The sequence below is a fragment of the Lacerta agilis genome, chromosome 10, assembly GCF_009819535.1.
Source record: "Lacerta agilis isolate rLacAgi1 chromosome 10, rLacAgi1.pri, whole genome shotgun sequence".
Taxonomy (NCBI): Eukaryota; Metazoa; Chordata; class Lepidosauria; order Squamata; family Lacertidae; genus Lacerta; species Lacerta agilis.
The window spans coordinates 28,640,375-28,665,613 of NC_046321.1; the positions used below are offsets into that span (position 1 = coordinate 28,640,375).

At 42.7% G+C, this 25,239-nt stretch overlaps 1 protein-coding gene across 4 annotated transcripts in view; it reads left to right on the forward strand.

Moving 5' to 3' along the window:
• CACNA1I (calcium voltage-gated channel subunit alpha1 I) overlaps window positions 1–25,239 on the forward strand; it is a 262,441-nt gene that overhangs the window by 39,469 nt on the left and 197,733 nt on the right. The window contains exon 1 of one of the 4 annotated variants that reach the window (XM_033162216.1): window positions 2,179–2,256. The exons of the other annotated variants lie outside the window; for them this stretch is intronic. The gene's annotated coding sequence lies outside the window, so the exon portion shown is untranslated. Of the gene's footprint in view, window positions 1–2,178; window positions 2,257–25,239 lie in introns of those variants that run through there. 4 annotated transcript variants of the gene reach the window in all.

Consider the following 25,239-nt stretch of genomic DNA (forward strand, 5'->3'; position numbering starts at 1 on the left):
TCTTACCAAATCCCACTCATCTACCACCCATCCACCCACCCTTCAAATTCTGCCCCATTTCCCCCTTGCACTGGTACTGTTCCACCAGCATAAGGATTCTGGTGATTGCTGGTCCCACTGGTGCCAGGGGACATTCCTTACACTGGCTTGTCTTTGACCTCCACTAACTCATGGACTCAGAAGTGCTCCTATCTCTGCTCAGCAGGAAACAGAATCGCATGGTTAATTACAACTAAGCTAAGATGGTAAAGAATATATTTTATCTTTGAGTCTGAGCCTACAGAAGATCATCCCAGGATTCGTATTATCAGTTCCAAATTGTTTTCACAATTTTGAGAGAGAGAAAGAGAGGAAATTGCATGGTGAAATTCACACAATGCTGAAAGTTATTTTCCAGATCTAAGTCTAAAGTGTCATTTTATACTTGAGATGCTTTGATAACACTGAAGTTGCATTTAGAGGTTTGCAATGCCCAGGAGATTTGTGCCCGCATTGGAAGAGCAAGTTACGAAGACGTGACTGAGATGAACTAAGACTTCACTATATACTATGCATAGGCTTCCATGGCCTGGTGTTGCTGACATGCATGAAAAGAGCTGGAGGGGGGGGGAGAGACTAGCACAAACCAGGTGGGAATTGGGAGGAATAGACTGCCACCAGTGTGGGAAGTATCTTGACACTTCTAACCAAAACTATTTGTCAATCTTGTATACAAATACGAAAATGAGAAAAGTAGCTAGCTAGCTTAAGAGTATGCCTTATCAACTCTGCTGACATTATTGGATGTAGGAAATTCAATAATAATAATAATAATAATAATAATAATAATAATAATAATTCATTATGTATATGCCGCCCATCTGACTGGGCTGCTCCATCCACTCTGGGCAGCTTCCAACAAATTAAAACATCAAAAATAGTAAAACATCAAATATTTATTAACTTCCCTATACAGGGGGGAAATGATACAAAATAAATGACAGAAAGGTCTGTTTGTGAAATCACAATAGGAGTCACACTGTGCATGCCAAGTGCATTGTAGGACAATGCAACTATCATTGGAAAGAATTGACAGGAGGGGAATCAGAATAATGAATAGGACAGGCTAGATTGATTCAAGGAAAGATTACAAAACTGGAATTACCTCAAGCTTGCTTAAATGCTCTCTGATGAGAGAGCATGGTGGCCACCCTTCAGGCTGTACTTATCAAAGAAGGAGGAGGTAGAGACAAGATTGATCCAGGAAGGAAAGCAGGGAAATTGCCTGAGCAAAAGCTTAATTCTGATATCAAAATTGGGTTTTATTTCAGTCTGCATTTTGTTAACTGCTGTGTTTTGAATTAACTCGCGCTGTTCATTTTAAGTAGTATATGTGTTTTGAAATGGATGATTTTATATGTTGTTACGCTTAATTTTAGAGTGGTGCATTGCCTGGGGAGTTCCTGAAATAGGGTCTAGAATTTTTAAATAAACTAATTAAATGTTGGGGGCGAAACAGTCCATTGAGGAATATAGTAGAAACCTTCTACATTCCATGTCACAGTCTGCCAGTTTTATTGCCATTATATACCTACTAGTGATAATAGATTATCTACTAGTAAAATAAAGTCATTGGCCACTGTATACTTATTCACAAAGTGCAGATATATCCTCCAAAGTCAGTAGAGGGGCAATTGCTCTCCCCCAACTTTTCATCAAGCATGCATGATCTACGCTTGGAGAGTGGGGAGAGGAAAGGCACTGGTCTTATTAGGGAAGGGGTGGGGAACAGATTCAGTGGTTTGGCCAGATTCTGAGCACCTCTGCAGAGCATTTTGACAGGTGGGCAAGTCTGCCTGCCCATCAATCATCTGGTGTCAGTAGGATCTCAAAGGGGAGAATTGGGAGCACACACTAAGGAAAACCCTGCTGAAAGCAGGAATCAGCTGCCCTAAGGAGTGCCTGATCAGGAAGTAGATAGCACAGCCAATCCCTGCAAGGCTTGCTGTCAGCACCAATCAGCACTGTGAGCAAGCCTCAGTTGTCAAGGAACAAGTAGGAGGTCACTTTAAGGCTCCTGGTAGTTCCTTTACAGCTGTGATATGATCTGCCCCACACCTGATGCCACATAGGATGTGAGTGTGGTTTGGAGAAACAATCTTAAGGGCCAGATTAGCACCCTTGCTGGGTCTAATGCAGTCCTGACTACTGCATTCAGGTGTGTAAGGGCGAGGAGCTGAAACCAAAGGATGATAAACTGGATTAGAAGAGAACTAGGTGAGTTGATATTTTTTTAAAAGTTCAAATTTTGAGGAACAAAACTGGCCGTAACTAGAATTACTTTGAATCATTTTTCCAGAGTCCTGACTATATGCCAAGACCATGTGCCATTTTGGGATGAGTACTCTGGGGGCACCAGGAGTAATACTGAGACAGACTAGAGTCAAATTGCATCCATGGATAGGCATGGCTGGCACTTCAGTATGAATGAGGTAGAATGAGAATGGTTTGTTTGTTATTCAGTAAGAAAGGTATATAAACAGCCTTCTGCAAAGTGCACGAATCTATCCTCCTTAAAACACCACAGCATCTACAGTGGTACCTCGGGTTACAGACGCTTCAGGTTACATGCTTCGCTAACGCAGAAATAATGCTTCAGTTTAAGAACTTTGCTTCAGGATAAGAACAGAAATTGTGCTCTGGCGGTGCAGCAACAGCGGGAGGCCCCATTAGCTAAAGTGGTGCTTCAGGTTAAGAACAGTTTCAGGTTAAGAACGGACCTCCAGAACGAATTAAGTTCTTGACCTGAGGTACCACTGTATTACTAAAGCAACAGGTTTCCCACAGTGACAGTAAAATCTGATTTGCCAGTGCTTTGATTTACTGATTGAGAGGGGTCCTTGTTGTTTTAAAAAGGGAGTGCAGCACCCCAGCGAGAAAGGTCATGGGGCTGCGTGGCAGTTTTTCTCTAGATCTCTGGTGGTTTGTTATCCTTCAAAAGCAATCTTTCCATACATTTTATCTCCCTAGGCACCTTCCCCTTCATTCTTATCTATATTTTATGCTGTCTGGATATCTCGGGCCATTAGGCCTATCTCTTTTATCGCTGCAATCTTTCTCTTCCCTCTTGAAGGATGTTTTCTGCTCCACTGTCCCCATCTACATCTTTCTCTCTGTCTTTTATTCTGTGCTTCCCTCCTCCCTTTGACCCTGCATTTTCTTGCTGGCACATGCAACACCTTCTCTCCACCCCCACCCCCCCGGGGAGTCTCCCCATCAGCGGGAGTGATGGCATAAGGAGATCTGGGGTGACTGGCACTACAAGGGTAAGATGTGGAAGTAACAGCCGCTTAAGATAGGGACCCGCAGTAACAATGTACTTTTATTTCATAACATTTATATACCGCTTGATTGTAAAGAAAACCCTCAATGGGCTTGCATTGTTCAGATGAGGTACTGACAGTTGAAGTGTCAACAGTAGGAATGCAGTGTCTAGTGTTTCCCGCCAAAGATGGCAGCACTGGTGCATGATGGGATCTTACCTATATTTGGGGGTTTGATGCCAGAAGGGCTCCTCTTTCTACAACTCAAAATATCTCTTGTGCTGGTGGGTTGTTCCCACATTGCACCAGGGAAGTGGGACTCCCTCTGTGCAGTTATCTGGTTTCCTTTCTCTCTGTTCCCCCATCTGCATTGTTTTTGTGACTTTGCTAACTGTAAAGATGTTTAGAAGCAAGTCTATACTGTCTAACAGGAAGAACCTGAGGCTAGGATTACTCTTCAAATCCATACCAGGCTACTTCATTATACTCACATGGAACTGTCCTGGTGTTAATTTGTGTTTATTTTATTCTCAGCTGCAAATTCACTTTTCTGTATTTTAAGGACCCTCTGTCTATAGAGAAGCCAGTAGGAGGATTTTAAACTTGAATGAGATGTCTGGTTGTTCTGAATGATCCTCAGGTACTTGCAAGAATTACTATGAAGGAATTATTACCAAGTGCAGTCTGTATGTAAGTGTTTACCTGGTGTTCTTCTTACGGAAGATCTTCACATTTTCATTTAATCGTGCGGAGAGTTGCACATTTTTCAAGACCAAATGACACTTTTATACCTTTGCTGATATTTTTTTTCGTGGCTATGAGGTTGTTAAGTGTACTTGGATTCAGCAAATAATTTTATATCATCCATATATCAAAGGTGCATGGTTTGTGTTCTTTCCTTCCTTTTTTGGAATCAGTACACAGTTGCTAGAGTTGAGAGTAGCATAAGAGCTAAACAAACCCATAATAGTAATAATAATAGTTATTATTAATATTTGTGTTATGTACTGAGTTGAATAGGATCCAAACTGCAGCAGGCTGATTGGTCCTAGAACAATAGGATTGAGATTGCAGCAGTCTGACTGGTCCCAGAACAATAGGATTGAGATTGCAGCAGTCTGATTGGTCCCAGAACAATAGGATTGAGATTGCAGCAGTCTGATTGGTCCGCAGGAGCCACCCAATCCAGCTCTAGGTGGAAGTGAATCTGCACTCTGATTGGCATACAGGAGTATCCCGGAATTAGCCAATCACGTGGGGCCCATTGTGTAAATAGTGTATATAAAGCAAACGTTTTGGGGGAACTACATTCCTCACTACTATGAGCTGAATAAAGAGCATGAAATTCACACTCGACTCCGAGTATCTTTCAATTTGCATGTTTATACCAGATCTCTTTAGATGGATTAAAATATCCAAATTATATGACAAGGAAAAGTAAATTGCTTGGCAATACAATATAAAGTTTTGCAAAAAAAAAAAAAAAAGAGTATATAACTTTGTTTCTTCTGTTGGGGTGGGGGTGGGGAGAATGCAGGAGAAAAAACACTTCTCTTGTTGCAGATCGTGAAAACAGTTGTGTTCATAACACACTTAGGCCTGACTGTAAAATAGGACAAGGCCTAGTCAGGCAACCTAAAGAGTTTAGGTCATATCGGTCCCCGCTAAGGATTCCACCTATCCTCTGGTGATCCTATGTATGGCAACACATCCTCAAACTTCTTGTTCTATAGAAGGATGAAGCACAATAAGATGAAAGTCCATTTGTTCAAATCTGGGTTCAGCTCAAGTCTTGATGACTTTCAGCAGGGTTGAAAAATTTGCAGCCTTCCAGATGCTGCCAGACTCCAACTTGTTGGATTGATTAGATGCTAGGAGAGGATATATTTATTAGATATTATCCTTCTTTCTTCAGCAGAGTGCTATCCCTTTGCAGCTTAAAGGAAAGCTTGGATAGGCTGGTTTTAGCCTTTTAGTATTAGTAATCCAGGGTGCTTTAAAGCAGACTGAATTTTCCTGGTATTACCTGCTTTTCTCCCCCTCAAAATAATAATCACACACACTTTTTGAGAAAAGGTAAAAATAGCATTTACTCAGTCAGTCTACATCTTCGGGAATAACAGATACAGCAGCTTGATGTAGGCAGGCTTAAAATGCTAGCTAAGTTACTGACGCATACTAAAGTCTAGCTTAAAAATGGAATCTGAACTGGAGCTCAGATTACAGATGCTCTCATGTTGCTGGAAAGAGGAGAATGTGCCCAACCAGGTAGGAGCATATATAGTTTCATCTCTTCCTGTCAAGGCACCAGGGGGAAATGATCTCAGAGTTATCTCTAGCAAGTTTACAGAAAAGCTTTGTGAGCCTTAGCACCTGCATGTGCCTATCTAGCAAAACATGAATTGTTGGTTCAGCTGCAATAAATGTCCCACACAAGTCCCATCAGCACCAGCCAGCATGGCCAATGGTCAAGGATGGTGGCAGAGTCTAGGAACATCTGGAGAATCACAAGTTCCACATTTCTTTAGGCGTTTCTGCCTCCTTCCCTCCCTGACCCTAATATGGGCAGAATGTTACTGACTTAGCTTGGATTCGTTGTGTAATTAAACGTGAAGAAATTATACATAAACACAAGATTCCACCCCATGGAGTGCTTGCATTTTATAGCGTTCTTGTTCACCTCTCCCTCCTTCCCCATCACCCAGTGACTGAGCATGTCAAAGCCTGACAACAATGGATGGTAGCAACTGTTACCAACGTTCTTAATTGTTGTGTCTCTGAGTCTGTGTGTGTGTTCCATGTTTTTCATAATTAGACTACAATAAATATGTTCATAGTCTCTATTGTTAGGCATTTGAAAATGTCATCAAAACTAAAAAGGCTATGTTTTAAATATTATCATAATAATTACATTCTCACTGATTTGATCATCAAACATGTCAACTGTTTTTCACCATTTTAAAGTAAATCATTATCATGGGGGAAACGAAAGCAAGTAAGGAGGTGCTTTGGGAAGCAGTGCTTTTGCACATTTGTTGTTGTTCAGTCGTGTCCGACTCTTCGTGACCCCATGGACCAGAGCACGCCAGGCACGCCTATCCTTCACTGCCTCTCGCAGTTTGGCCAAACTCATGTTAGTAGCTTCGAGAACACTGTCCAACCATCTCATCCTCTGTCGTCCCCTTCTCCTTGTGCCCTCCATCTTTCCCAACATCAGGGTCTTTTCTAGGGAGTCTTCTCTTCTCATGAGGTGGCCAAAGTACTGGAGCCTCAACTTCAGGATCTGTCCTTCTAGTGAGCACTCAGGGCTGATTTCTTTGAGAATGGATAGGTTTGATCTTCTTGCAGTCCATGGGGGACTCTCAAGAGTCTCCTCCAGCACCATAATTCAAAAGCATCAATTCTTCATAGCTCTGTATTATCTTCCACATCCCAGTGCACAACCGGCTTCATGGTATAAACTACAGCTGGTAGTATAAACCAACGGAAACTCAGAATTCACTTCACAACTTAGCACAATGACTTCTCTGCTTGGTGTCTGTGGTGCATGTTTTAAACCACTGCCTCCCTGGGATTTAAGACACACAGTTCCTTGGTAATGGCTCATCTAGATTATTATTTTGTTCCGGAAAGAGCATCTGTATTGGGGGAGGGGACGTGGAAATCACATTTTGCCAAAATACTTGAATATTCTTTTCACTAGGAAAATGTGGAGCAATGACAACCGCGTTGTTGAAGTTTTGAGAGTTGTGTATAGTTCATTTATTTATTTTTCTATCTGTCTATCATATTTCTATCCCACGTTTCCCCCAAGGAGCTCAAGGGGGTGTCCATGGTTCCTCCCTCACATTTTCATTGTCACAACAACTCTGTGAGGCAGCTTAGGCTGAGAGGCAGCTTTCTGGTGGAGTGGGGATTTGAACCCTGGTCTCTCAGGCCCTAGCTCATCGCTTTAACCACTAAACTATACTGCTTCTCCAAACATAGAGTTTGGGTTGTATCCAAAGAGTAGTCAACAGAAGAGGAAGGTAGTAACAGAATGTAGGTATGGCTGCAGCCTCCACTCCCTAGCTCCTTAAGTGGGAAAGGGATGATTTTTAATGACATCCAAGAAGTTTATAAAAAGTTTCTCTATGACCTGCTAAGATCCTAATCTTCTCTGTCAAGGAGGAAAACCACAGGATGCTTGTTGATTGGCTACCATGGAATTAATGGCAGTATGCAATAAAGAAAGTGTTAGAGATACCTGTCATCAAATGATCATGCAAATAGCTCTCTTACAGTTCTTGATGGGAATTGGGTTTGTTAGGGAGATGATTAACTCCTGCTGCAGTGTGAGGGCACAGATATGTGTTGCTTTTTGTTCGTTGTGGACACCCATCTTGCCTAATCAGTTACTTCATACTGAAAGGAATATTTTTAGACTGCAGCTCGTGCATATATTACAGGGTCTGTGCCTTGAGAAAACTGGGCTACAGGTTGTAGTGATACAGAAAGAACAGAGGTGCATGCTGCTGTGCACTTCTGAGTAAATTTATTAGTTCATATCTGCACACACACACACACACACACACACACAAATTGTTTGGGCAAAATGCTTTGTGAAACATAAACAATGCTGAAGAACGCAGCAATACACATTGAGGCTGCATTTCTTGTTACTTCCAAGGCAAAGAACCATTTATCTGGATTGAATTCTGATATTCAGCAACCCTTGAATGGAAATAGTTAGAATATGAGTAAAATCAACAATTGCTAAAAAGAAATAAAACACATGAAACTTATGCATGTCTGTTTTGACTTGCCTAAAGAAAAATGTTTTAAGCAGGCACAAAAAAGAGTACAGCGAAGGTGTCTTCTGCCTGTTGTCAATAGGCTGTGGGTTCCAATGTGTAGGTGCTAATGAGTGTGGAATGAGTATTATGTCACACCTGTAACAGTGGCAGTTCTAAAGATCAAAGCTGTCAAGTGGTTATATGTGGGGGAAGGTGATCACACAAGTAAACTGGCTCCAAACTGTTAAGGGCTTTATATACTAACAGTACTGCCTTGAGCTTGACCCAATAGCAAATGGGCAACCACTACAGATCTCTGAACAGAAGTTTTATATGCTGACATTCCTGTCAGCAACTGTTTTACAGCGTCCTGCACTTACTGCAGCTTCCAGGTCAAGTGCAAGGAAAGCCTCATGCAGAATGGATTGCAGTAATCCAATCTGAAAGTCACTAATGCCTGAACTACTGTGGTCAAGTCCTCTTGGCCCAGGAATGGCCATAGCTATTGCACTAGCCACAATTCATAAAAGGTGCATTTAGCCGCTTCGATTACCCAGGTCTCTGGTGACAGAGCTGGATCCAGAAGCACCCCCAGAGTGCGAACCTGCTCCTTCAGCGGGAGTGTGACCCCATCCAGGCTAGGCAGCCGACCAAGGATGTTATCTGTGTTATCCAGTTGCCAAAGATCGGGACACTTTATTTCCAGGGAAAGATTCTCTGCGAAGAGAATGGGAGTGGAAGGTATGTGGAATTGTGTTTGCCATCATCTTCAGACATGGGTGTGAGAGGAAGGCTCAATTCCTTCTGTCGTCCTTTCCCTTTCATTCCTTTCTGTCCTTAGATGTGACAAGGAAAACTGTGAGGGAAATTGGAAACACTTCAATGTTTTTGTCACGATTTCCTCTTGCAACTGAGGATGCTATATTCATTGTATCCTGTTATATTAAAACTCTGTTTCTTATCCAAGCATAGTGGTTGCTCCCCGCCCCCAACAAACACAATGGCACCTTCCTCTTCATATGTTTTTATTTAGCTCCAGGAACTAGCTGTCCTGCAGGTTCACCGTAATACCACTCAATAGCGGTAGTCTCTCACCCAACGATGCAGAATTGACAGGGTTGATGTTGTCACAAATTATATGTGATAATTCCATAGCTTCTTTTTGGGGTGCTTCCAAATGGTGGCTTCATGCAGTAACAGTAGCACTTTTTTGTTTATGGCACACTGAAAGAGGACACCTCACACCCACGATCTAGGTGGGGCTGGGAAGATCTGCTTACAATCAGGCTAGTCTAGCACAGTATTTTGTTGGTTTTGGAACCGCAGTCTTTGTGGCATGCTACATTTTATTCATTCACACATCAAGCTTGAAAAGGCTTCCCAATGAAAACTCAGCGGTTGCATTTGCCCTCTGCGATTGTGATCCTGTCAAACTATGGAAGAGACCCATGCACAAAACCAGAGGGCTCTGTGAGGTTTGCACTATAGCTACCTTGAGCAGCAAAAGACGCACAACATTTTAAAATCCGAACGCTAACAATTGAATTGGAAAGCTTCAGCACATGAAGGTGGATTGTCTCTTCAGCATGTGGTGACAGCTTTTTAAAATTCCACCATCCAGAGGAATCACACTCAAAGGTGCTGTAAAAAGTGTTTTTAAGAAAAAAAAAGAAAAAAATGATTATTATTTTTTGTATTTGATAATATACTGGGTGTGTTTCTTTCTCACACAGAGAGATGCACACACTATTGTTATATATATAGAGAGAATGAAAACAAAATGTAAACAAGTGTATCTGAGGACTTCTTGCTTATCAAAGGGATAATATGTTGTCATTCAAACTACTCGGTATCTTCTTTTTTTGCAACCACTTGTAGCTGAGTAAGATTGTCTATGGCTTAGCAGGACTGTGCAAACTGTGGACTGCTAGAGGGGCATACAGATAACTCTGCTACTCCCTGGTCCCTTCTACTGCTACCTCATGCTGAGCTGAGCCAAGATTTGACTTAGTATGCCATCCGAACTGGGGCTTGGCAAGCTATCTCTGCTGTAGCCAAAGTCTGCTCTTGGTTTCTCTGTGGCAGAGGGTGGAGCTTAACCACAAGCCCCAGGCTGGATCTAGACACATCAAAGAAGTGATTCGGTTAAATGCGTTGTAAACTTCATGCAGAGAAATCCCGTTGGCAAAAAAACGGGACTCTGAAGCGCCATCTGGTGTCACAGTGCTATGACGCATATAAAGCGTGTTTTCTTTACAAATGTAGCCGAGTCCCCAGTTCAGACAACACGCTAAGCCAAACCTTTGTTCCCCAAAGTGGCCAGGCTAGGGGAACTGCTGGAGTGATCCATCAGGGCACTTCATAAAAATGCAGAGGAATTTGTCTTCAGTTCAAGATGGGCAGGACATAACAAGTAGAATGAGGTGATAGAATCCTGAGGTGTCAGAGAGAACTGTATACCATTCTCAGCAACTATGTTCATTTTCTACATGCAGGGAGTTCCTGTCCACCCCATGTTAGGGGAGTGCCCCAAAGCAGGGTTTTCCACCTCAGTCTGAATTGATCCAGTCCAGTTCTACCACCTCCAGCCTCTGCTGCTTCATTCTCACTTCACTCAACTGCATGTAGAAACCAGGACTCAGCTGGGCCTCAAGTAATTTATATCTTGGCCAATGCTGATTCCTGTAATGACTCTACTGGCATGGAGGTAATTTCTTTTATTCTCTTCCATGTTCCCTTAGGAGGCCAGCCTTTGCCTCATTCTTTTGTAGGAACAGGTTCCTCGTGTGTTGTCAGCAGCTGAGAAAAAAATATTGATGATTTTTCTCATCGCCCCAAACACTTGCCTCCCTGTTATATGATTGTAGTGGTGTTTGGGGGCTAACAACTCTTTTCGGCCTCCAGCTGTTATTGTTTGTTCCTTGGCATGCGTGTTGCCTGACTGTCATTTGGAACGATGGGTCTGTATTTGCCATAGTAACCCCCCCCCCCAAAATGTAGTTTATTTTGTCTGTCTTCCAGCTGTACTTGTAAGCTTGGTATTTACTTGAGTTTTGATAACTAGTGTCTTGTGGGAAGAAAAGTCTGTTTGCCTGTTTGTTATCATCCGTGCTTGGGGAAATCAATGCTTCTGTTTCTGTTCCTTTAGTAATGGTAGAGATGGACTGGTACTGAAGGCATAGCTTTTCAAGGGGGGGGGAGTTGCACCCCCCATAGACCTGATAGATTTTTATAGACATCCTGCTAACTTTGAGTATCTTAGTGATGAAATAAAATGCTCACATTAGTTGGGTCTTAAAATCCGTAACTGAGAATTGGACTCCCTTGTCAGCAATCAGACTTTCTGCAGTGAGCTATCATGTCTGTTATCAGTGTGCTCCTTCCACAGCAAGAACAAAATATATCGCCCTCTTTATCTCTATTTCCTAGCAACTTGATGACTGCTGCGTATTTTAGTGAATATTCTCCCCCTCTGCATATTCCTGGGGAAAACGGTGTCTTTCTCTGGAGCATATATACAGACATGTGGTTTATTAGATATGGAATTATGCTTGATGTGGAATGCATTGGCCAGAATGCCTCCATCTTCACTGTAAAATTCCAGGTTGTTGCTCCATTTGTTTTTCAGTTAAGAAATCTTGAAGGGTTATACTAGACTGTCTGGTAGTTTACTCATTATTTTGCTTATTTAAACATTATAGACCGTACTTTTCATAAAAATTGCAGTAACCCTGATGAGAACCGTCAAAGCATAAGAAAGCATTAATAAAATCTGGTTGGGAAGAAGGGAGGAAATCATGTGTCAAAGAGCTGTCTGAATAACCATTTTCAATAAATGGGCAGGGATGGTTCCTGCTGAACCTCCAGTGGCGGGGAGTTCCAATGGTGGAGCAAACCAATTGGGTGCCTGGGGTGGCGTGCATGCCCTGCGCCCAGGGGCGGGGCCAGCCGGGGCAGGATGCTCCGCAGGGCCTCCGAGGAGTCTACCTGCCTCCTCCCACTCAGCCGCCCTACAGCTAAGGGGGAGGTGGTGGGCAGACCATTTGGGGCCCTGCGGTGAGTGCCGCCTGGCATTTTGTCACCCCCCTCAGTGGTGACATCTGGGGCAGACCGCCCCCACCACACCCCCTTCCTCCACCCCATGGGAGTTCCACAGGACAGGGCCCACCACACTAAAAGCTTGGTTCCTAGTAAAGGCCAACTGGACCCCAGTATCATGGGAACCACAATAAATGCCCCAGCAGGTTGAAAATAAGGAATCAGGAGGTGCTTAACAAATGCAAATACAGGGTTTTGTGAATTGACACAAGAAAATTTAATCTAGTCTGGTAGCTGATTGGCAATCAGTGCAGCTGAGCATTTGGGTTGCTGTATTCTGCTCTAGCTTCTGGATCACATACATACAAGGGCAGCCCCACATAAAGTGTGTAACAGCAACCAAGTCTATTGGCATATATTTGCATAGATTCCACTTCTGCTGTCTTATCATATAAACTGGGGAGCCAGTGTCATAGTTAATGCATAAACCATGGATATGGAAAAGGGTGATATTGGGTCAGTCGTAAATGTAATATTTATTTATTCTCAATGTTTCTCAGCCACTCTTCATCAAAAGATTCCAGCGTGCTGTATAATAGTGCAGCCTAACCTATTGTTTAGGAATTGTGGTGATACCCTTTTAACAGGTTTGTTATGTTTTGGAGGGAAGGCCTCTGGGAGGTTTGTGCAGCAGGGTGACGGCTGAGCCAGAGGCAGCCTGCGAGTGGCAGCTGTGTGTGAGGTAGTTAGCATAGAACAGGACCATGATTAATATTAAAACTACCCTCTGGGTGTAGAATTAAAAAAAAAAAACATTATATGGAAGAAATCTGGTATCTGTCTTCACTGGTGCATCTGAGACAACATTACAGGGGTGTTGTGAGGATTGAGCAGGGTAACACTAGCATGCTCCCCTGAGCTACTTAGAGGAAGGGTGGACTTATATGATTCTTCTTCATAGGGAATCCTATGGTTCCCTAAAAGGGCCTCCCAGGAGCTATAGGACAGAGTGAAGCCCCCATTCCATCTGCAGAGGGAAAAGACTGGGCAGAGGAGGTCTGACTGTACAAGCTTCCCCAGCTGCAGGTGCAGAAACTTCTGCAGCCTTTTGTCACCCAGCCATTGGTGCTCCAAAAGTGGTAATGGCAAAAGGGGTGTGTGCTCTAGATCTCTGCTTTATATTTTGCCTGATCCCCATATGTGCAAATAATATACCCTCCCATATGCAGGTAAGCATAGGGCTGGTTTTTTTTTGGTGAAAGGTGACACCTGTTATATCAACCATTGCGTGTCTGCAAAGCCGGGATATCCAGAGTTAATAATGTGCAAATGTAAATTGTTCGGCGCAAAACCCGTGAAGCACAATTCCTCCTGGCATTGCCTAAAATGTTAATCATTCTTTTAGCTCAGTTGGTGGCAAACACTGCACTGTGTATGAACTGGCACTTTTATATTTGGCTTTGACTGCCCCCCCCCCCCGCTACTTATTATTACTGTAGCATTCAGCGTCTGCTTATTGCTGATCTATAGTGGAAGCGAAATGTTAATAAACCTGAAGGCAGAGATTTGGGTCCCCTCCCCAATCATTTTAAGTACCTTGTACTTGACTAAATCTGTTTCTCTCTCCCCTGAATACACTGCTGGAATGTAACACAGCTAATACACAGGTGCCAATATTTTCTGCCATCTTTCTCTCCTGGCTTTGTAGCAGGATCTCATTGCAAATGCATCTGGCTGCTTATCTTGCATTAGCAAAAAGCTCCTTCTGTACATCTTTTGGAATATACATCTGCTGACGGTGCAACTGGCTTAGGGGGAAATTATACTTTTAAAACGGATGGACTGTTGATCAGCATGTTTTAGCTGCTCGTGTGCCTCTTGATGTCTCCCTTACCAACATGAAGGCAGAGTCGTTTTCCTGCAGTTTCCTTAAGGGCTTATTAACTATAGATAAATTTGGAATGAATTTCTCAGAGTAATTTATCATCCTCACAAATCTTGGTAGATCTGTTCTGAACTGCGGCTCTGATATTTCAGCTACCGTATCTCTTTCATTTCATTGTTCTTCTCTTTTACACTGATCATTAATTAAACATCTTTTTACTTCTCAACGTAAGACCTTGTCTACCCAAAGAAGCACAGGGTAGACTGGTGGAAGGCTAGAGAGGATAAATTTAATCCTTTCTTGCGAAAATGAAAACAGAGCTTCCCATAACTAAAATGCACCATGTATCTGGTTTTAGAGGAGCAGTACCTATTTTCTCATTAAGTTAACAGGTCGGAGGTATGTGCAGAATTATACTGGAGTAGGTCTGCCAACTGTGTACCTACTGGCTGGTACAAAAAGGTCTTGCTTATTTTGAGAACAGCCTTATTAATTTGTGTTGAATGTTTGAAATTCTGAACATTTTGGGAATAAGATGTGCTGTGCTAGTAGAAATGGACTATATAAATGAAATATATACATTCAGAGTTGGAGGGGGAATACATATTTTGGAGTTAATTGTTCAGAATTCCTGGAGATGGCTGCCACAGTCTATGCTGAGGAAGAAAATGTGGCCTGTGGAAGCTTCTCATTACAGTGGTACCTTGGGTTACAGACGCTTCAGGTCACAGACGCTTCAGGTTGCAGACTCTGCTAACCCAGAAATAGTACCTCGGGTTAAGAACTTTGCTTCAGGATGAGAAATCGTGTGGCAGCGGCGCAGCAGCAGTGGGAGGTCCCATTAGCTAAAGTGGTACCTCGGGTTAAGAACAGTTTCAGGTTAAGAACGGACCTCCAGGACGAATTAAGTTCTTAACCTGAGGTACCACTGTACTGATTTGATTTGGAACCAAAGTGCAGAACCACATGTCACCTTGGTAAATCCATATTCCCAGATCTGTGTTTGCTGAGACAATAGGAACTCAGGAGAAGGGGCCTTTCTACAGGAGAATCTCTGTAGAACCCTTCCTGTGCCTGTCAATCCTTCTCCGTTTCCTACTTAATCAAGCTTACTGGTACTTCTGGTGTCAGAGCCTGACAGAAGAAAAAGGGTTAAAAGAGTCCTGGATAGCAAGGTAGAACCAGCAAGTGAGTGAAGGGTAAGCTCCTCCATTTTGCCCTTGGGGTCTCCCTTGTACATGGTTACCTCCACTGCGTTAGCTGTACAAGACAAACAAGAGGTACAGAACCCTGCACTTGCTTTCTAAAGTCCTCTAACCTAACCTAAACAGCTGACCTTGCAGGAGCACCACCTAAGGCTTTATGGTGACAAGCTAACTCTGATTAGTACCATGTCCCTGGTCCTGAAAATTTTGATTGTGCTTGCTGTCTTACCTATCATGTTTTATCAAAGCTGCAGCTTTGAACTACCCAGTTAACTAGACCAAAGGCGATATTTTTTCTAAGATTCTTCCTTTCAAGTCCCAGCCTTATACAGGACAATGGCAGGCTCGTATGGCTTGCTCTTATTCATATTTTGAACGCTTTTGCTCCTTTAAATGTACCAATTATTACAGGCTGTGCCAACTGAATAGCACTAGGGAATGTTAAGGAGTTCATGGGGAAAATAGTCACCCATGGAAACTCACCTTGGAAGGGATCTTCATTTTAAAATCCTTGAAGGGAGCTTTGTGTAGAGTTGCCAGCTCCACTCATTTTGTATTGTCAGAGCTGTTTCTCACAGCCAAGCTAGGTGAGATGTTAAATGCATGAATGCATTTATTGTGTTTGATTTTTGTTATGTAACTAGCAGCTTCAAAAGATGGGAAATCGGGATCAGGAGCATAGCATATAACCCCTGTGAAACATTTTTCCTTTAAAAGGTAATAAGAGAACCAGCTCTTGCAGTTAATACTTCCTTTTTCTTTAAGCAATGAATGCTGTAATTATTGGAATTTCCAATTTATCCATTTTCTGTTAATAAAAAGCTAGGCTGTAATGCTTCAACTGCTTAATTCATTTGGGATACTCGTAAGGATGTGCTGATTCGCATTATTACATGACTGTTGTGAGAATGTGGATGGAGTTGATTTCTGTAGAGTTTGTCACACAGTGAAGAGAGACTGTGTAACCTGAACGATTGCTTCAATAAGCATGGTCTACCTGGATCCATTTCTCATAATTTTTCTAGTCACTCACCAATTTCCTCATCTGTAATAGCCAGTAACACCCTGGCTACCCCACACTTCACATCATGGAACTAGGAGATGCTTTGGGTACCTCCTAGAATACTCTGATTATGGGGCAGGTTGGCTGATACGCTGCAGCTGCATGAAATGCAAGCCCAGAAATTGACCCAATATCATACACTGGGAGAGTTGATGGAGCATAGTGGCAAGAGTAGGGGTGGAAGAATCTGGCCATTTTGGTATCTCTCAGTTTCTCTGTTTTCAAGCCTTAACTTCACTTTGCCATATTTTTGCATCGGTTTGAGAATTTTTCTTTCTAAAAGTCTGCATAAAAATTCACATTTTAGTGTGCATGTCTCCTGATATGCAAGGTTTTGCATGCAATTTTGCCTAATATACACATTTTTGCAAGCAAATTCCCGCCATACAATGTGCAGGTATAATATAATTTCACTTATGTATGCATTTTATGGATATATTCCCCTAATATACACATGGGGGGGGTATAGAGAACTGCATTACAATTTTCAGAGAAGTGTAGATAGCTGCATTTCTGTCCACATATTGTTCTAGGAAGTGCAAATTAGGCAGCACTGTGTTAAAATGTGAGCTGAATCTAATTTGTTATCTGGCCCTCCTCAGCATCCCCTCATTAGGGAATGTCCATTATGTGGTGATCTGGGAGAGGGCCTTCCTTGTCACCACAACCTTGTCCATCTGTGGAATGCCCACCTCTTTGCAGTGTGACTGGTGCTAGCATTGGATGATATACCGGTACTTCATCTTGGAAATGGTGCAGGGGAAAGGTTTGAATAACCTCAGGTCACATCTGCTTTGGCCCCCTGCAATTTAGAATAACCAAGTAATACAGCATAGAATATCAAGGTAGCATAGGCACAGTGTGGGATTATGATGTGGACACTACTGTGTAGTAGTATACTTAACAAGCAACTGTTAAGTCTGCTCCAGGTTAAGTTTGTTACCGAGTGTGTGAAATTGGATATGAAACTGGTAAGAGAAATGAAAAAAAATAGTTTTTGTGTGATTCAGAGGAGAAAGCAGTTTTTTGAATTGTGAGAACATTGCTCAGTGAGATGGCTGGATGCTTACAGGACTGTGTACACACACATGGGAAATGTGGGCTAGTACACTTGCTTGCATAAGGGACCCAGGTGGCGCTGTGGGTTAAACCACAGAGTCTAGGGCTTGCTGATCAGAAGGTCGGCGGTTCGAATCCCTGCCACAGGGTGAGCTCCCGTTGCTCGGTCCCAGCTCCTGCCCACCTAGCAGTTCGAAAGCACATTAAAGTGCAAGTAGATAAATAGGGACCGCTCCAGCGGGAAGGTAAACGGTGTTTCTGTGCGCTGCTCTGGTTCGCCAGAAGCGGCTTTGTCATGCTGGCCACATGACCCGGAAGCTGTCTGTGGACAAACGCCGGCTCCCTTGGCCTATAGAGCGAGATGAGCGCCGCAACCCCAGAGTCGGACACGAGTCGGACACGACTGGACCTGATGGTCAGGGGTCCCTTTACCTTTACCTTTACACTTGCTTGCAAGGCTGGTGTAGATTGTTAAAGTCTACTGTATCATCTGGAAAAATGAAGAAGAAAACCCATGCCCATAAGCAGATATTGCTTAAGGTGCAGCTGTGATTTTTGTTGCTTTTGGTGACAGTTATATGATACAGGTATTTTAATCTAGATATATGCACATAAATGCACTCTAGGAGGTGATTTATTTTCATTTTTAACCAATATATACGGTTGTTTATTTTGATAAATATGGCTAGTCATTCAGTCACTTTCATTTACATAAGGAAATAGATGGGCTTATTGTCAAATGTGTTATGGATTTTAAATATGCCCTGCCACTTAGCGATGCATCTAACCAGAATGACAGATTGTATGCAATTTTCTGAAAAAGATTTTGAAAAGTGCATATGAAATTAATAACAACAGTAATATGTGCTGGATTGATTTGCAAAAGGCACAGCAGATTCTATATGTAGCTGTTTAAGTGTTGAGTGCTGCACATGGAAGTGTTATGAATGTTAATTTATTGCAAAAAAAGTAAATCAGAGAAAGATTCCAATGGCTTGTAGGACAAACGAATTAACATCTAGATCTGGGTAGTCTAACGTGCAGCCCAAAGCTTTTTTGGGCAGCTCTCGGCAACATTTGACAAACACACCTGCTGTTTTCCCAAAGCCAGGTAAGCAAGACGCTGGACTTTGGGAAGGCAGTGTGAGGGTCTTAAGAGTCCTCTTTCCTCCTTCACAAAGCCTAGTTAGTGCTTTCCCAGGTTTGGGAAGGAAGTGGGAGGGCCCTAGGACTGTGCCAGAGCCTCACACCTTCTTCCCAACGCCTGGAGCCTTGCTTACGCAGCTTTGGGAAAGCAGCCCAAGGGCAGCGGTGTGTGTGCGTGTGTCAGATTTTGGGAAGGCAGTGTGTGGCCCATGGATTCCGTGTTGAAGTACTCTTGTGGCCCACTTGGTATAAAAAGTTGGGCTGCCCTGAGCTAGATCCTATGTAAAGGTAGGTAAATGACCCCTGGATGGTTAAGTCCAGTCAAAGGCGACAATGGGATGCGGCACTCATCTCGCTTTACAGGCCGAGGGAGCCGGCGTTTGTTCACAGACAGCTTTCCAGGTCATGTGGCCAGCATGGCTAAACCACTTCTGGTGCAATGGAACACTGTGATGGAAGCCAGAGTGCATGGAAATGCTGTTTACCTGCAGCGGTACCTATTTATCTACTTGCACTGGCGTGCTTCCAAACTGCTAGGTTTGCAGAAACACCAAGCTTCTTATCGGCAAGCCCAAGAGGCTCCGTGGCTTAGACCACAGTGCCACCTGCATCCCATGCACCTTTATTCTAGGTACCTTTATTTAGAAGGAAGTTCTATTGTGTCCAATGGGGCTTATTCTTTATTAGTACAGTGTAAGTATGCATAGCATTGCAATTGAATCACACTTACTAGGAGGTAATAGAAGTCTCATTGAACTCAGAATAACATACTTTTGAGTAAATTGCCAAGGATCACACTGAAAAGACTCACACTGACAACCAAATAACAGCACTGAAACGAAGCTCCATTAGTGCTCTGAGGTCTCAGAGAAGCACACTGATGAGTCATAGCCATTGCTACTGGCATACCAAGAGGGAATAATTATGATAAAGTAAGAGGTGTTGACTGATCCACTTAAATAGATACACACAAATGTGGTTGATTCAATTTTTGAAGTCACAGACATGCATCTATATACTAATCAAAGTATAAAGAGGAAAACAGGATTTTATGTTCTGTTTGGTTGAATTGAACCAAATCTTTGCCTGAACCAAAAACTGGAACAGCTCTAGTTTTTCCTGAGCTGGATGGAACAGAACCTCAAACATCCTCTGAAAGTCTGGTGAACCCGAAGCAGAGCAAAACTATAAAACAAACAAACAGATCAGAATAAGTGTTTGACCCAAAGCACCTGTAATGTGATACATTCAACGGCTCCTTCAGAATTAATCTGAATGAGTTTGTGAAACAAAACTAAAATCTGGAAGGATGCGTATATTTTTTGTTTGTCCAGCCTTCTGCACTCCATCTTCTAGAGGGCTTGGCCTTGGAAGCATCAGGTTGGATTGGGCACCTGCTTCCTCTTTAAGGCAGAAGCCACCACTGGAGCAGACTATAAACATAAATGGGGCAAAGGACATTTTGAGCATGAACTTTGGGGAAATGGAGAGGTAGAGGGAAACAGCAGTAATTGTAGCATGTAGGCTACAGGAGGAAAGTCGCTACAGGAGGAAAGTCGCTAGCCCTGGGATTAAAATGCCATTATTCAGGGTGGGAGAGGGAACAAGCCAACTCTGAGAATTTAGCTGTTTCACAGATTTCATTAGTTCATGGTCATAATTAATTAATTTCATGCTACTTTGGTGGTGCAAGGCACATTCATGGTTTTTTGACCTGTCAGTTTATAACCACAGAATTGTAATTTGCTATTCTATTTAAAAACAAAATAAAAAACCCTTGTATCTTTTTTCGGTGTTACAATGTTCTGTTTCATCTCTTGGAAGCAAATGGCAAATGCTCATCAGCATTATTGTTAAGGCAGGAGTTGCCTTGGGGTATTTGAAACCTTAAGAGAGAGATTATAAATCACCTGCCCATCTCTCAGTGCTTCTCACCCTTTTTGTTTGTAGTGTGCTGTTCATTCCTGGAACTTTGTTGGCTACCCACAAGGAAGTCTGTAGCTTAGATGTCATATATCATTGTCATTGGTTGTGTACACACTATATACCCTTAAATCACATTTGAAGCATACTCTTTTACTCAAGGAATTCTGGGAACTAGTTTGTTAAGGGCTGGTGAGAATTATAACTGTGATCAGTAAACTACAGTGCACAGAATTATTTGGGGACAATAATGTTGTTCAAATTTACTTTTCTGTGTATACACAGCCATTGTTTGTTTATATGCCGCCTTTCTATCGTAAACTATGCTGAAGATGGCTCACAACATCAGAAAGTCTTACATAACATTGTTAACCTGGATTACAGTTGGTTACAGTGTGTTGCTGATAATGCCAGGGTTGCAAGTTCGATTCCTGTATGGGGCAGCTGCATATTCCTGCATTGCAGGGGGTTGGCCTAGGATGATCCTCAGGATCCCTTCCAACTCTACAGTTCTATGATTCACCAACAACAAAATTTAAATAGTCAGGTAAACAACAATTAATAAAAAAATCATTAACAAATATACAATTAAATTAAACAACCCACCACTAATTCATAATTATATAACACTTAAAAATACAAGAACCCAAAAAACAATGCATCTAATAATATGAGCTCCTAACATGGTCACTCACTGACATGGTTCCCAGATTTCATATGCTGCCCATTCAGTTGTTTCCTTGTGCCTTGTTCCGTCCTGACATGTTCTTGATCATACCTTGCCTTCTCTGGTGTCAGGCCCTCTTCCTTGACACCCTCTAGCATCTGTGCCCTTCCCTTACCTGCTACTGTTCTGAAGTAACAAAAGCATATTGGTCCCATTCTTCTTCATTAAAAAAATATTTTTTATTAAAGATTTTCTTGTGTTACAAAACAGACAAATAAGTGGAGAAAAGTACAATTGGGTGGGCAAGAGAGGGGAGAGAGGGACAGAGGGTGAGAGATGGGGTGTGTGTTGTGCTATCATTCAGTTGCCTAGTGTAGGGGTTGTGCCAGCATCACGTGGCTAGGTCGTATATTAGACACTGCGAGAGGTTAAGGGGTCCAGAGCTTGGTTGGTTGCGTTCAGTTGGTTGGTTGCAGTGTGGCTAGTCTGTATGTGTGTGTGTGGGGGGGGGTGCAGGTTGTTGGGTCAGGTTAGCCATATTGATTCATATGCTTACTGGTCCCATTATTGTTGGACTGATTTCTTTTACCAGTGTAACCAAAATGCGCTTGCCTTGAACAGTCACCTAGGGATGCTGTGGGTAAGGCCTGCTTGGCCATTGCAAACTTCAGCCCCCAGATTAAGCCACATAATGTGTGCCCTTTTGTAGCATATGAGATTGTTTGGATTAGCAAACATATGCTGTACCTTCCAGACAGCACTTGTGTTGCTCCCTGGTATTTGCTTGCTCCACACTATGATATCTGTGATGTAGCTAAATTATTTAAAGTATTTGGGTTGATCTTTGAGCCACTTCCTGTTGTAACAATTATATGAGGCTATTATGGAGCCGAGGGAAGTCTATGTCTGGTCTTTGACCAGGCAAAATACCGGTACATCTTAATAACATTTTAAAACAACAACAAAAAATAACCTGGTCTATTTATCACAATAAAAAGGAGACGAAAGCTTATCCATGTTACTTATATACTTCAGCATAACTATCTAGAGACATGTAATTGAATTCTGGAGAGCCACTGCCAGTTGTTGTAGACAATATAGAGCTAAGCGGACCAGTGGTCTGACTCAAGATAAAGCAGCTTCTCATTTTCCCAGTCCTGGCACCAAAGCTTACCCAGGCCTTCTCTGTCAACAGGAAAGAACATAACAAGAGCCCTACTGGATCAGGCCAAAGGCCCATCTAGTCCAGCACTTGGTTCTCACAGTGGCCAACCAGATGCCTATGGGAACCCCCAAAAGCAAGGCCTTCTGTTCCTAGGCTCTGACATTCCTCGTTCTCCCTGGCCCTTCCTTTTCACAGTTCTCTTCTTGCTGTCTCAGGCTCCTGATGCTCCAGGCATCCTTTCCTCAAGTACCTTCTGCTCATCCTACTCCCTACACTTCCTCACTTTCCTCCCTCCATTTTGGCTCTGGGCACCCTGAAACTACATTTTATCACCTCCGCCTATTGTCAGGAGGAGCTTGTATATTATAGTTTTGCAGCATAACTATATCTAAGATATTGAGGATGTGTGTTTTCTATAATCCCTTGGTATAGGACTTCAGATGTGGTAATGACCTACTTTCCCCCAGCTCCATCATGGATTCAATGTACAATGAAGATCATGTAATCATTCCTCCTGACCAGACTTTTGCACTTCTCTGTCACTGAGAGTGGGTGGAAGGAAGAGATAGAAACTGTATTTTATGCTTTGCTGAGAGCCCATGTGGTTAGAGCATTGCAGTAGCATTAGGAAGACCCAGGGTCAAATCCTGGGCCAATCATCCCTTCAGCCTAATCTACTTTTTATTGGGCTTTTTAGTTCATAGAAAAGGCGAGTAAGAGGTGACATGATAGAAATGTAGAAAATAATGCAAGGCATGGAGACAGTGCCTGGAGAATTTCCCCCCTCCCTCTTTTGTGATGCCAGGACTTGTGGACATGCAATGAAGCTGAATGTTGGAGAACACTTCTTCTGTGCCACTAAAGATATCCATATTGTTGCTTTTTTCTTAGTGATGGGAGAGCACTTTAAGCACAGCACAATTTGGACATATTTCCTTATTCTTTTGCATTTATGGCATAATTGATTAAACACCACACAGGGATTATTTTTGGATCGCGTTCTCAACTCTGTCTAGTGATTTGAAGCTCTGTCTAGCTTCCATTGGGAGCATTTATCCATCGACTTTGCTGGGAGTTGGATCAGATGCTTGTCAGATGGAGATTTTATTGGTGATTTTATTGTTGTTCCAGTTTCATTCGTATCTGATGTTGCCTCTCTGGAGAATTAAAATAAAATAAAATCACACTCTGAGCATTCAGCATCAGGTCACTTAGTGCCTGTGTCTGCATTCCAAATGAAAAATAGATATTCATAGCTCAGGTAAAGGTTAAATCACCTTCCCATGGTAGTCTATGACTTGCTCAATCATTTTTCTTCCATTTACAATTAATCTTTTATTTAACAGATTTGAAATTCCATGTTCTTAAGCATTAAAGTCAGACACATATATCCGCTGGGGTTTTCAGGGTTGTGTTTTTTGTGTTTTTGTTTTTGTTCCTCTTCACTATACAGGTATATAACAAACAAATGCCTCTCCTTAGTTCCTTTTCTCCTTTCCTTGAGGTTGCATGTTGCTTTCAAAATTTATCTGCAATCTCTCCCTAATCCTCTTTATCTTTTTCTTCCTGCCATGTAAAAAACACCTTCTACCTGCAAAAGACCCCTAAGCCTGCAGGCATTTCTGTGAGATCAGTTGATTGCACAGCAAATATACACACACACCCCATTTGTTTCACACAGTCCTCCGACTTCCTTCCAGGCCATTCTACTAGCTGTCTACTCTGGCTTCTATCCTCCAGTAGAAAGAAATCCTTGATTACTAGAAATCTATAATGCCCAAGGACCAAACTAGATGTGGGATCTGTCTTTGCATTCAAACATATGCATTATTTGTTTGTTTGTTTGATTGGTTCATTATTTTTAATGCTGCCTCCCAGGGCAGCAGCTCACAGGCAGGATCTCAGCAGGCAGGGATAATTTGACCCTTTCTTGCCCACCTGCAGTCCTGATGATACTATTCCTCTGAAGCTGCTATTTGCATTAGAAGAAAAGCTCCCATTTTAAATTATTTCAGCTCTCAACAGTCTCTGCGCTACTGTGACTTCTAGTTAATGATATACAGACCCCACCTTTATAACAGTTCATTCTCAATTTCTTTGAATGGATACAGTAGTGTCAAGCAGCACACAGGGCCGTTGCAAGATGGGGGGGGTGGCTCACTCCAGGTTCCATTACAAAGGGGGGGGGGGGAAACACAAAATGTTGACCCCCGATCGGCGGCACCTCCTGAGGTGTGCGCTGTTTGCCGTGCACCCCCCAGAATGTGTGACACGCCCCCGGGATGCAAGCCATGCCCCCTGGGACGAGCGCCGCTCCGGGTACCAGAGCAGGTTGCTCCGCTCAGGCAGCACAGAAATACCATGATCCAATCACAGAGTTGAGTTGGTGGGCTGAGTGAAGCTTGTTGTTGTTGTTTAGTTGTTTAGTCGTGTCCGACTCTTCGTGACCCCATGGACCAGAGCACGCCAGGCACTCCTGTCTTCCACTGCCTCCCGCAGTTTGGTCAGACTCATGTTGGTAGCTTCAAGAACACTGTCCAACCATCTTGTCCTCTGTCGTCCCCTTCTCCTTGTGCCCTCAATCTTTCCCAGCATCAGGGTCTTTTCCAAGTAGTCTTTTCTTCTCATGAGGCGGCCAAAGTATTGGAGCCTCAGCTTCAGGATCTGTCCTTCCAGGGAGCACTCAGGGCTGATTTCCTTAAGAATGGATAGGTTTGATCTTCTTGCAGTCCATGGGACTCTCAAGAGTCTCCTCTAGCACCATAATTCAAAAGCATCCATTCTTCGGCGATCAGCCTTCTTTATGAGTGAAGCTATTAGACATCAAATATCCATTCACAGGAGGGAATAATTGTTATTATCTCAATAGAAGGAAAGAATAGGAAAACAATGAAGAGCAGGCATGCCTCTAATCTGGGCAAGTTAAAAATTCAACATTGAGGGCAAAACCAGACTTTTCTGTATCCTAACATTTCATTGTTACAAAGAAGTTGCTTTCTCTTTAGTCTAAA